At 40.7% G+C, this 12,161-nt stretch overlaps 2 long non-coding RNA genes across 4 annotated transcripts; one reads left to right on the top strand and one right to left on the bottom strand.

Annotated features, from left to right (window-relative positions):
• The first annotated feature begins 7,302 nt into the window (after positions 1 to 7,302).
• Positions 7,303 to 11,827, top strand: LOC133149928 (uncharacterized). 2 transcript variants are annotated; one of them, XR_009713698.1, is made up of 5 exons: positions 7,303 to 7,417; positions 7,997 to 8,058; positions 8,142 to 8,174; positions 8,358 to 8,415; positions 11,497 to 11,827. It is a non-coding gene; the product is annotated as an uncharacterized LOC133149928 (long non-coding RNA). The 2 variants fall into 2 exon arrangements; XR_009713697.1 differs by having other exon boundaries at positions 11,463 to 11,827.
• Positions 10,928 to 11,939, bottom strand: LOC133149927 (uncharacterized). 2 transcript variants are annotated; one of them, XR_009713696.1, is made up of 3 exons: positions 11,816 to 11,939; positions 11,160 to 11,278; positions 10,928 to 11,044 (listed from the first exon to the last, which is right to left on the bottom strand). It is a non-coding gene; the product is annotated as an uncharacterized LOC133149927 (long non-coding RNA). The 2 variants fall into 2 exon arrangements; XR_009713695.1 differs by lacking the exon at positions 11,816 to 11,939 and adding an exon at positions 11,430 to 11,559.
• Between the last annotated feature and the right edge of the window lie 222 nt (positions 11,940 to 12,161).

The raw sequence follows: 12,161 nt of genomic DNA, 5'->3' as shown, positions 1-12,161 counted from the left end.
AAACATAAAAAAAGGCCTTTTCAAGCGTGAAAGCCTACCCATTCGTGTGGACCGATTTGTTGCTCGTCATCTTTCCTTCATTGAGAGAAACATGCGGATTTGCTCTGCAAAACAAAAAAGTGAAAAGGATGTGTGTGATGCCACGACTGTCAAATAGCCTGACAATGTCTTAGTCTTCCAATGGATGACAATGCAGTTGAAAGCTGGAGAGGTTTAGTGGTTCCACCGAAAAAAAGAAATATAACTTCATATCTTTCTCCTTGTCCTGAATGGCTGCATATTCGTTGATACACACGTGGGCTGGGAAAAGGTCAAGGTACCGTTGTTGAAAAATGGGAACCATCAACAGCCTGTTAAACTTCACACATCAAAAGTGTCTGTGCTCAATACTTGTGCATTTGATTCTGTCTTGCAATGCTTATGCTGTTCTTTCTGTGAAAGTTCTTCATTTGAAAAGACTGTTCTGAACTATGAATGTGGGAACCAATTCCTCCACCTGGTGAAAACCATCACAACACAGGGTGTGAACCCACAGGTATACTCACAGAGAGCAGACAATAAAGCTGACTCTGACTCTGACTCTGAACTGCTGGGGGAAATATTCAAACCTGTCCTCCTGACATCTGGTGCTCTCCAAACTGACGCACAATGCCACATCTCCTCTGTAATTGAGAGCGCAATGAGGAATATTCCAATTGTTTATTTGATAAAACAATGCTCCTCATAGTACTGCAGTTTAAGCCAACAAGTAACAAGGCAAGTTTCACTTGTTTATACATACATTGCTGCCCTGCAGACCTGTGACATGGCTTATCTTCAGACTGCTGCTGAAGGGGGACTCAGTCTTCCTGACTCTCTTGCCTCAGGCCAATTGAAAATCCTTCCCAGTGTCCCTCTGCATTCAAAAGGACAGGACAACAGTTCAGGCAAGGCTCTGTGTTCAGGTAATGTTACTCACAGCTACAATCTGGGAGAGTTTGTGTGGATTGGCACTGACCTTGGTAGCAGTTGCAAGGACGTTGCCTTGCTTGAATTTCCCTCCAGTCTGAAGCTAAAAGAGAAGACTTTTACTTTGAGAGCAGTCATTGCCTTTGAACCAGGACTGACCCAGGATTGTGTACTGCAGGAGGACTGCATATGCCTGGGAGTTGTATACCTGGCAAATGGAGTGAAAGCAGCATCAGTGAATACTAAGATCTCCCCACATGCTGTGTTCTACACAGTGCAGTGATGCATTGTTTGAATTGTTGAAAAACAGAGTTGATAATGTTTCCTTTGACATATAAAGGTTATTTTTTCACATTTTCAAGTTTGTTTTTCTGGCTGTCATCAACTTCACATACATGGATTAATCGTTGCATTAATTAATGTTTTGGAACGGACATAAACTCACCAGGTATTTAGGTTGCGGTGAGCCTTTTTCACGTCTGATGTAATTTAAAATAATTATAATATAGGCTTATTTATAACAAAGAAATTAATCAATGAGCTCGATAAAAACATATTTACAGAAATATCCTTGTACTAAAAGCCATTTCCCGCAGTGAAACTTTTCTGTAAGATAAAAAAAAAAAGGCTAAGAACATATTTACCTTGTATTTGTCAGGGGCATTCCAGGAGCTTGACATTTGCGACGAAATACGGTGACGTCATCGCTATAAATTAGATGTGTAATATCTGCAAAACCGTAGCAGCACAAACAAAAGTTTATTTGGAGCAGATGGGGGGGCTGGGTGAACTCTGGATGACCTATAAAATAATCTTTCATAACTAAAAAAAACGTAGCACAAACGAAAGTTTTTCCAGCACAAACCAGCACAACCGAAGCACAAACTATCAGGACCATTTTGGGTCCATTTGGAGTTAAATGGGGGGCTGGGTGACGTCATCGCTATAAATTAAATGTGTAATATCTACGAAACCGTAGCAGCACAAACGAAAATTTTGCAGCACAAACGAACGGTACCATTTTGGATTCATTTGGAGCAGATGGGGCGCTGGGTGAACTCTGGATGACCTATAAAATAATCTTTCATAACTAAAAAACCGTTACAGCACAAACCAGCACAAACGAAGCACAAACAAACGGTACCATTTTGGGTCCATTTCGAGGTAAATGGGGGGCTGGGTGACATCATCGCTATAAATTAAATATGTAATATCTATGAAATCGTACCAGCACAAACGAATGTTTTTGCGGCACAAGCCAGCACAAACGAACGGTACCATTTTGAGTCCATTTGGAGTTAAATGGGGGCCTGGGTGACGTCATCGCTATAAATTAAATGTGTAATATCTACGAAACTGTAGCAGCACAAACGAAAGTTTTTGCAGCACATAACAGCACAAACGAAGCACAAACGAACGGTACCATTTTGGGTTTATTTGGAGCAGATAGGGGGGCTGGGTGAACTCTGGATGTCCTATACAATAATCTCTCATAACTAAAAAAGCGTTGCAGCACAAACGAAAAATTTACAGCACAAATCAGCACAAATGAAACAAACTATTTTCCTTAAATTTTGCGTGGGGTGGGGGGCCAGCTTCACGCAGGTCTTCCCGCCGATTTTGGAATATTTTCTACTTGTGTCAGCGACGGCCCTGTTACACTAATGCGTCCGGCGCGCGGCTGCGATTGCGCAATCGGACCGAATTAACCCTGTCAGCCATAGACGTCTGGTCTATGTATAGAAATAATTTAGATGTCTAAAATTGGCCTATGTATAGACCTAAAATAGACGTCTAAATTAAAAACATCATATGATCATATTTCAAAATTTTAAAGTCTCAACCAGCTGTAAGTTGTATAAATAATGTACAGAAGTTGTTTGGCTTTGTTTTTAACAACCATATTGATCCGTACATGTAAAGTGGTTAGTTCTGTAACTTGATATACACGTCTATTTTAGATTATTCTATAGACCTAAAATAGACATCTAAATTAGGTCGGTGTAGACCTAAAATAGACGTCTAAATTAGGTCTATATATAGACCTAAAACAGACGACAAATTTAAATACATTAAATATGAAATATTAAACCATAAACCAGCTGTAGGTTGTATAACTAATGAACAGAGGTTGCATTGCTTTGTTTTAAACGACCATTGATCCGGGTGAAGTGTGGTTATTTCTGTAACCTGATCGACGTCTATATTAGGTCAATGTGTAGACCTAATTTTGCCATCTATTTTAAGTCTACACATAGACCTAATTTAGACGTCTATTTTAGGTCTATAGAATAAGCACATAGACCTAAAATAGACGACAAAATGAAATCCAGCAAATATGAAATATTAAACCCAAAATCATTCTGTAAGTTGTATACATAATTTACAGAAGTTTTGATGGTTTGTTTTAACTATTCCTGATCCGTGTGAAGTGTGGTTATGTGTGTAACCTGAGGCTAATAGTAAATCCATCCATCATCCATCCATTTTCTATACCGCTTGTCCCCACCATCAAATATGAAATATTAAACCCTAAACCAGCTATAAGTTGCATAAATAATGTACAGAAGTTGTATTGCTTTGTTTGAAACAACCAATGATCTGTGTGAAGCGTGGTTATTTCTGTAACCTGAAATAGAAGTCTATATTAGGTTATTCGAAAGACCTTATACGGGACTGTTTCAGAAAATTTGAATATTGTGATGAAGTTTGTCAGACTTGTATCAAGGAGAGGACTCGGATCCTGAGTGACAAAAAAAAACGGGAATTTATTCTGACAGGCTGGAGTCAGCAAAAAACAAAAGCGCCACAAAGAGGGAAAACAAGGTGGCAAAAAACAAAAACTGAAATACTCAGAGATAGGCTTGACGACAAAGGCTTCTTCACAAAAAAATGGATTCTCGAAAAGTATCATTAAACTCACGCGATCGCTGGTGCTCATGACGGGACAAGGCGCACTGGCACAAGACTGGGGGAAGACTCTGACTAAATACACACAGAAGGGTAAGGGCACAGGTGCACACAATTAGGATCAAGGGCACAGGTGCAGACAATTAGGATCAGGGAAGACAAGCAGACTGACGCACAGAGGAAGGGCCCACGAACTGAAACGAGAGGAGAGTTACCTATTAAAATAAAACAGGAAGTGACAATACGACAAAAAAGACAACAATAACGCACAAAACATAACGGCACGACCAAGTTCTTTATTTTCTGTAATACAATTAAAAGCACAAAAATGTCATACATTCTGGATTCATTACAAATCAACTGAAATATTGCAAGCCTTTTATTATTTTATTAATGCTGAATATGGCATACAGCATAAGAAAATTCAAATAGCCTATCTCAAAATATTAGAATATCATGAAAAAGTATACTAGTAGGGTATTCAACTAATCACTTGAATCGTCTAATTAACTCGAAACACCTGCAAGGGTTTCCTGAGCCTTGAGAAATACTCAGCTTGGTTCAGTAACTACCGTTTTTTTCCATGTATAATGCGCCCCCATGTATAATACGCACCCTAAAAATGGCATGTCGATGCTGGAAAAAAGGCTGTACCCATGTATAATATGCACCCAAATTTTGACTCCCACTTAAGTCCGTAAACGTAAAATTATTTCGGAAAAAAGATCATCTTTGGGAACAACCGGATGTTATTCTGCCGGTCAGTATCACTGCGCATGCGCTAGCAAACTCGATAGCGAAGAAATGTTTCGGATTTGTGTAGGGTACATTGTGACAGCAAACGAGCTGGTGATCGAACAAGCGTCTGATACGAGAGGATTGTGTTCGTATGGAGCATGTTTGAAGTGAACAGCAGAGAAGAAAGCGCATCTGTAATGGCGGCCTCCGTATCATATCCGGATTAAAAAAAAAAAAAAAAAAAGTCTTTTATTTTTTATTTTTTTGTACCCATGTATAATGCGCATCCCAGATTTTAGGACAATAAATTAGTTAAATTTTGCGCATTATACATGGGAAAAAACGGTAAATCACAAGTATGGGGAAGACTCGTTAGAGTGGTGCTTATTTGCAAGAACCACACGAGAGACAGTATGCCTTTTGAACACTTGCAAGTCACTGTGCATACAGCGATGTTTGAACGAAGTCTGACTTAGGCCTCTTGCAAGAGCATATTTATTGAGAGAAACAGGGTGGGAGTGAGAGTGGACAGGATGGGGGTGAACCCCTGGCCAAATCTGGTCAAATCATAGCAGGGGGTGTTTCACGATGTTGTGTAAACAGAACAACTTTGATTGCTTCCTCTGCAGCTGGTCAATCAGTTCAAAGGATCTTAGCACTTTGTTCAACTACTTTGTTAAGACAGTACAAGTTTGGTTAATTATTACAGGTTACATTTCAACATAATCACAGGATGAAATTAATCTATTAACCCTAACAAGACTGCTGTCCAGAGGACCATCATTGACACCCTTTATCAGGAGGGTAAGACACAAAAAGAAATTTCTCAAAGAGGAAGCTGTTCACAGAGTGCAGTTTCAAAGCACATCCACAAAAAGTCTGTTGGAAGGGGGAAATGTGGCAGGAAACTGCACAACCAAGAGAGATAACCGCAGCCTTTACAGCATTGTGAAGAAGAGTCACTTCCAGAATTTGGGGGAGCTTCAAAGACAGTGGACTGAAGCTGGAGTCCAGGTATTAAAAACCACTGTTCACAGACGTGTCCGGGAAATGGCCGTATTCCCATGGTCAAGCCACTTCTGAAGCGTCTGACTTGGGCTATGGAAAAGAAGCACTAGACAGTTGCAGAGTAGTCCATAGTCCTTTTTTCAGACAAAAGAAAGTTTTGTATTTCATTTGGAAGTCAAGGCGCCAGAGTCTTGAGAAAGGCTGGAGAGGTGCAAAATCCAAGTTGCTTGAAATCCAGTGTGAGGTTCCTATAGTCAGCGATGGTTTGGGGAGCCATGTTAGCTGTTGCTGTTGGTCCACTGTGTTTCATAGAGGCCAGAGTAAATGCAGCTGTGTACCAAGAGATTTTAGAGCACTACATGCTTCCGTCTGCACAAAAGCTCTATAGAGATGAAGATTTCATTTTCCAGCATGATCTGGCACCTGCCCACAGTGCCAAAACTACCAGTAAATGGTGTACTGACCATGGCATTACTGTCCTCGATTGGCCTGCCAATTCCTCTGACCTGAACCCCATAGAGAATTTGTGGGGTATTGTGAAGAAGAAGCTGGAAGACACCAGATCTAACAATGCAAATGAGCTAAAGGCCACTATTGAAGCATCCTGGGTAGAGATGCACCGATCCGACTTTTTCAGTTTCGATACCGATACCGATGCCGTGGCTTTGCGTATCGGTCGATACCCGATACCGATCCGATATTATGGTTGACTTAACAAGGTACATAACTCTACATGTGGAACAGAAAAGACCAAAGGCAATGGCATCAGGCAGACTACACAGTTATTTGCTCTAAATTAGGGGTGTCCAAACTAACGGTCCAGTTTTTATTGGCCCGCAGCAAATTCTGAAAACATAATTGAATATGGCCCGCACAAGAAGCTTGAGCTCAGCTTCTCAGTTTCCACACTAGATGGAGCCCGCCACACAAAGCGTTTGACGTCCCATTAACACCCCCCCAGAAGAGAAGCGAACACGCAGCGTTTGACATCCGATTAGCCCCCCCCCCCCCCCATTCGGGAGAGAAGCGAACGCGCAGCCTTTGACGTCCCATTAGCAACCCGAAGAGAAGCGAACGCGCAGGGTTTGACGTCCGCTTAGCAACCCGGGGAAGAGAAGCGAACGTTCGCTCCATGTTTGCGTTTGTTTAGAAAACTCTCGTGGCATACGGCACACGTGCTGCTGACGTATGACGTAGCCCGCGTCCCAATAGATTAAGGAAAGTATCGGCTCACAGATCGGCTGCATTTTCCGATACCCGATCCATCTATTTTGTTGATATCGGGGCCGATATCCGATCCAGATATCGGATCGGTACATCTCTAATCCTGGGCATCCATAACACCTCACCAATGCCACAGGCTGATTGCCTCCATGCCACGCTGCACTGATGCAGTAATCCGTGCAAAAGGATTCCCAACCAAGTACTGTGGTTGTACTGTGGAGTGCATTAATGGACATTTTTAAATGTTTATTTTATTGCTGTCATTAATTGTATTTTACTTGGTCTGAGGAAATATTCAATTTTTTTTATATAGGATTTTTGAGTTTTCTTAAACTGTAAACCATAATCAGCAATATTAAAATAATAAACCAGCTGTTATTTGTATGAACAATGTAGAATGTTGTGTTGCTTCGTTCAAAAATTAACACTACGAGGCAGGAGGCATAAATTGTGTGCCACCGTCAAAAAACAAGACGAAGAAGAAGCGTGTACAGCAAGTAAAGTCGTCTTTGAAGTTCGAGGCGAGTCGACGCCTGTTGCTTAATCTAAAAGTCAAAATTTAAAAAAAGACTAACAGGGCTGCGATCAGGTGAGTCTTCGAGTTTTTTTCAGTAAGAGTTGTTGTTTTTTCCTGCAAATTTTGTCCATTTCATTATCAATCGATTTCAAGCTTGGGCTTAAGTTGTAGATTGTCTGCTAGCTCGTACTACGTTTTCGCTACGTGACTAGTTGCTTTAGTTGTAGTAAGTTAGTTTTGTCCTCACTTATAGATTAGTTGACTGGTTCTTTTATCACAGACAAATGATTTAGGTTGTTTTATTTACCTGACATGTTTCGGCATGTACTTTCGCCTTCATCGCCTAGTTGCTTTAGTTTTAATAATTTGGAAAAGAAGAGCTTCTGAGACAAAGGTTAATGGGTTTTAAAAGTTAATGGTAGCTAAAGTGAATTTGTACAAATTCCAAAAAGTTTCTTCTTTATGTGTATGTAATGGTTTTCTTAAGTAAATAAAATCTCAAGTGTATAATTTATTTTTGAAAGTTTATAACTGTATGAGTAGCCTACATTTAAAAAGGAAATGTTATTTTTGACAAGCGCTTATGCCATATGCATTTACAATTCAAATGTGAATTCAAAACTAATGTTAATAATGGCATTGCTTTTGCAGATGTCAGCAGCTCGCTTTCAGAAATCGCCGTGGCTATTATAACACAAAAACAAGATCAAACAGTAAGTATAGATCACAAATTTGAGATTTGGCCTGGCAAAGATGCAATTTCCCTTTTTACCCATGTTGTCATTTGTGACTCCAGATTTAGCTCAAGGAGTGAGTGGCACGTGAAAAGGTAGGTCTTTATCTTCTGCTGTCATTAAAATGTGCACATAACTGTGTTTTACGCTCAACAGGGCTTGGAACTCTAAGGCAAATCACTGCAAAAGTTACAATTGTGTTGTGTTATGGGATTAACAGCGGTTAATAGGAAAATTGTCAAACCAGACATGTTATTTTTCCTACTTTAACAACACAGACTCCATGCCTGGAGAAAAGAGGAGCATCTATATTAAAAACTGACCAGACTCCACCAGGTACAGATTGATTTTTGACTTATTCTTGATCTAGAAGTAATCACAACTGTCTTGCGTTCTATTTGGAAATTGATATGTTATTGGTGGTTTGAATATACTTATGTATGCTTAGCTACTGTCAAGCATGTGCAAAAAGCGTATGTCGTAATTGCAATCTTCAATATTTAACTTGCATTTATGACATGTCATAAATGCATCAACTTCAATCAACTTTCACACTCCGGAAACCGGGACGGATGTCAAAGTCCAAACTAAAACCCAGGTTTACCGTGTACATTTTCATCATTTGGATAACAACTTGTAGAACAATTTTATTTCTAAATAGTACTATTTCAAAATAATATTATTGGATATGTCGAACAGCCACATTAGATTGCAGCACATTCAAAGGCACAGACAGAATGCCATCATTTTCTTTCAAACAGGGCAAAGTTTATACCGTATTTTTCGGACTAAAAGTCGCTCCGGAATATAGGTCGCATTAGCCATAAAATGCACAATAACGTGAAAAAAAACATATATAAGTCACTCCAGAGTATAAGTCGCATTTTGGGGGACATTTATTCGACAAAATCCAACACCAAGAACAGACATGAACGAGCAACAACAGGCTAAACAATAGGTAAGCTAACATGACAAACACAAACGAAGAGCTGAGAACGGGCCTGACGTAACATTCAGAGTTATTCAAATAATTATTACATAAATAACACATTTATAAAACCATCTGTGTCAACAATGGGTGCGCGCTGCTGACAGCACTTGCACTTCAAAATATTCCACAGGCCCATATAACGATATATAAATTATATATCAAATAATTATTATATAAACAATAATATTATCAAACCATCTGTGTCACTCCAAATCATTAAATCCATCGATCAAATTCCTCGTCCTTTGTCAACAACGCCGCGCGTGCGCCCTGACGTCAGCCTCGTCTTTATTCCACAGATCTAGTATATAACTATATTGTAGCGTTAACAAAGTACAAGGACCCAAGCACTGGCGTGGACTTCCAGGCGTGTGGCGGCGTGGACTTCCATCCCCGGAGGTAGCACTTCCAGCCACGGTGGTGGAAGAGAGCTCCATAGAATAGGACCGGGCGTGCGTAAAAGCCATGTCCGAGCCCCATCCACCATCCCCGGACAGCCACCCGGCCGAGCGCCGGCCCCAGACTTCCATCCACGGAGGTTAAAGAGAGCTCTGTAGAGTAGGACCAGGTGTGCGTAAAAGCCATAATAGTTTTTCAAACCTTCTGTCTCACTCCAAATCATTAAATCCCTCAAACTCTGCGTCCTCCGTGTCACTTACAAACAAATGCCTTAATGATGGCGGTAGTATGTGGGGCCCTTGTCATCTTCGTCATCCCGTGATCAATCTTTGTCCTTTTTGTAAACAACCGCCACGCCGCACTGCTGACGTAACTTGAAATTCAAATTACAGTAATCCCTTGCTACATCGCGGTTTGTTTATCGCGGTTTCACTTTTTTTTGAATGTTTTTGAAAAAAATTCACACATCAAAGTCAAAAAGTCAAAGTCAGCTTTATTGTCAATCCCTTCATATGTCAAGACACACAAAGAAACCAAAATTCCGTTTCCTCTATCCCGCGGTGACGAGACACAGTACACGATAGACATACAAGTAGACGACACAAAATAAAAACAAGAAGGCACAAACAATAAATAATAAATAACAAATAAATAAATGAGTGATGAATAGATAATAAACAAATAACCCAATAAATAAGAGGAGCAAAACTGAGCCAGTGTGCATACAGCAGACAGTAAGCATAGCGCAAAGTACAGGACGCTACGCAGAAAGGGGGGGCGAGTTCAGGATCCTAACACTTCAAACACGCTCCATGCGACCGCAATGCTCTCGTATCAGACGCTTGCTCGATCACCTGCTCGTTTGCTGTCTGTCACAATGTACCCTACACAAATCCGAAACATTTGTTGCGGCTCCAAGTCACGACAAGGGGCAAGTTTTGGTTTCCAAGGGTGTTTTTATTCCTCGTCAACGTCTCTCCCATACAGAGCCGCCTTTTTCACGTCCGCACGGAGCGCGGTGGTGCGTTTACGGGCAGTCGGAAAAATCAACGCCAACAAAAAAAATTACATCCAGCCTAGTTAAGACCATACCAAAGACTATAAAAATGGGACCCATTGCCTCCCTGCGTGTGTGACGATCATTGGGACTTAAACAATAAAAAAAATAAAAAATTAAAAAAATTAAAAATTAAAAAAAAAAAATTAAAAATTTTTTTGTACCCATGTATAATGCGCACCCCAGATTTTAGGACAAGAAATTAGTTAAATTTTGCGCACTATACACGGAAAAAAACGGTAATGCCAATTGAGTTTTTTAATAAAATTGGTATGTCTTAATAATGTTGTTGGGCCACTAATTGGCCCGACAACAATATTAAGACATTTAACTTCTTAACTTCATTGATAATTTTGCAAGATATAATTCAATAAACAGTACTAATACAGACACACCTTGAGTCTCTGGCTCTTTCCATTCCATAAATTTGTCATTGCAAATGAGTCTATATAGGAAACCTTTTCCACGCTGATTTGGTTGCGTTTGTTCACCAACAACAGGAGGTACGCGTTTATAACCTGTAATTGAAACGGCAAACAAATTGAAACAGAAAATATTACCCCCCCACACAAAAAAATACAGTGCTGCCAATTAAGACGAACCTAAATTTTGGATATGAAAACAGAATTTTACCTCCGATTCCAGCTCAGAATTGGGTCTAACGTTCATAATGTCCCAAAAGAACAATTTGTACGCCCCGATTTTTGATAGGAGAACATGGACGTGCTTTCCCTTCCAGGCATCTTGAACGTCTGCCAAAAATAAGTCAGAACAATACCTCAAAATACAATTGGAAATGTGGTTCATTCGATAGCAGCAAGTGGCATTTATAAAACACTTTGTGCCACATATCCATAATGTATGTTTTAATATGTTTACAGTTTTATCATGAATACATCTTACATTTGTCCACATTTTCCCTCGTTTGTCTAAAAGTCAAAGACAGTCGTGGTGGTGTTGCGGTATTAAGAACAGGGGAAAAGGGAGCCGTGGCTGGAGAAGCTGTGGCTGAAGGAGCAGTGGCAGAGGGGGCAGTGGCTGGAGGAGCTGAGGCTGGAGGAGCTGAGGCTGGAGGAGCTGAGGCTGGAGGAGCTGAGGCTGGAGGAGCTGAGGCTGGAGGAGCAGTGGCAGTGGGAGCGGTGCTTGGAGGAGCTGAGGCTGGAGGAGCAGTGGCAGTGGGAGCGGTGCTTGGAGGAGCTGCGGCTGGAGGAGCAGTGGCTGGAGGAGCTGAGGCTGGTGGGGATGGTGACTGTGTCATCCAGGAGGATGCTCCTTTTTTGTTTTCATACCTATGAGGCACTCTTGGTTTATTCTCTTTGTATGGTTTTAGGTGGTCAATGTTTATTTTGGGGACCAAGGCTCCATTCTCATCCTGGAGGTCAGCTGTCTTGCCCTCAATCGCCACAATTTTGTATGGCCCCAAAAAATTCGGGTTCAATTTTCCTCCCTTTCTTTGTTGAGACCTGATATTTTGTCTTAGAACAAGATCTCCGATGTGTACAGTTGGTGTGGTCCCTGAGGTTGTTTTTGGGTGCCTTGTTTTTTCCTGCGCTTTTCTAATGTGCTCTCTAACTTGCTCAAATAGTTGGTCTTCTTCGTTATGGTCTTGTGCCATAACTTCCATCCCCACCACAT

This window comes from Syngnathus typhle, linkage group LG2 (assembly GCF_033458585.1).
Source record: "Syngnathus typhle isolate RoL2023-S1 ecotype Sweden linkage group LG2, RoL_Styp_1.0, whole genome shotgun sequence".
NCBI lineage: Eukaryota > Metazoa > Chordata > Actinopteri > Syngnathiformes > Syngnathidae > Syngnathus > Syngnathus typhle.
The sequence above is the reverse complement of the archived record's forward strand: the minus strand, read 5'-3'. Positions and strand labels throughout refer to the sequence as shown.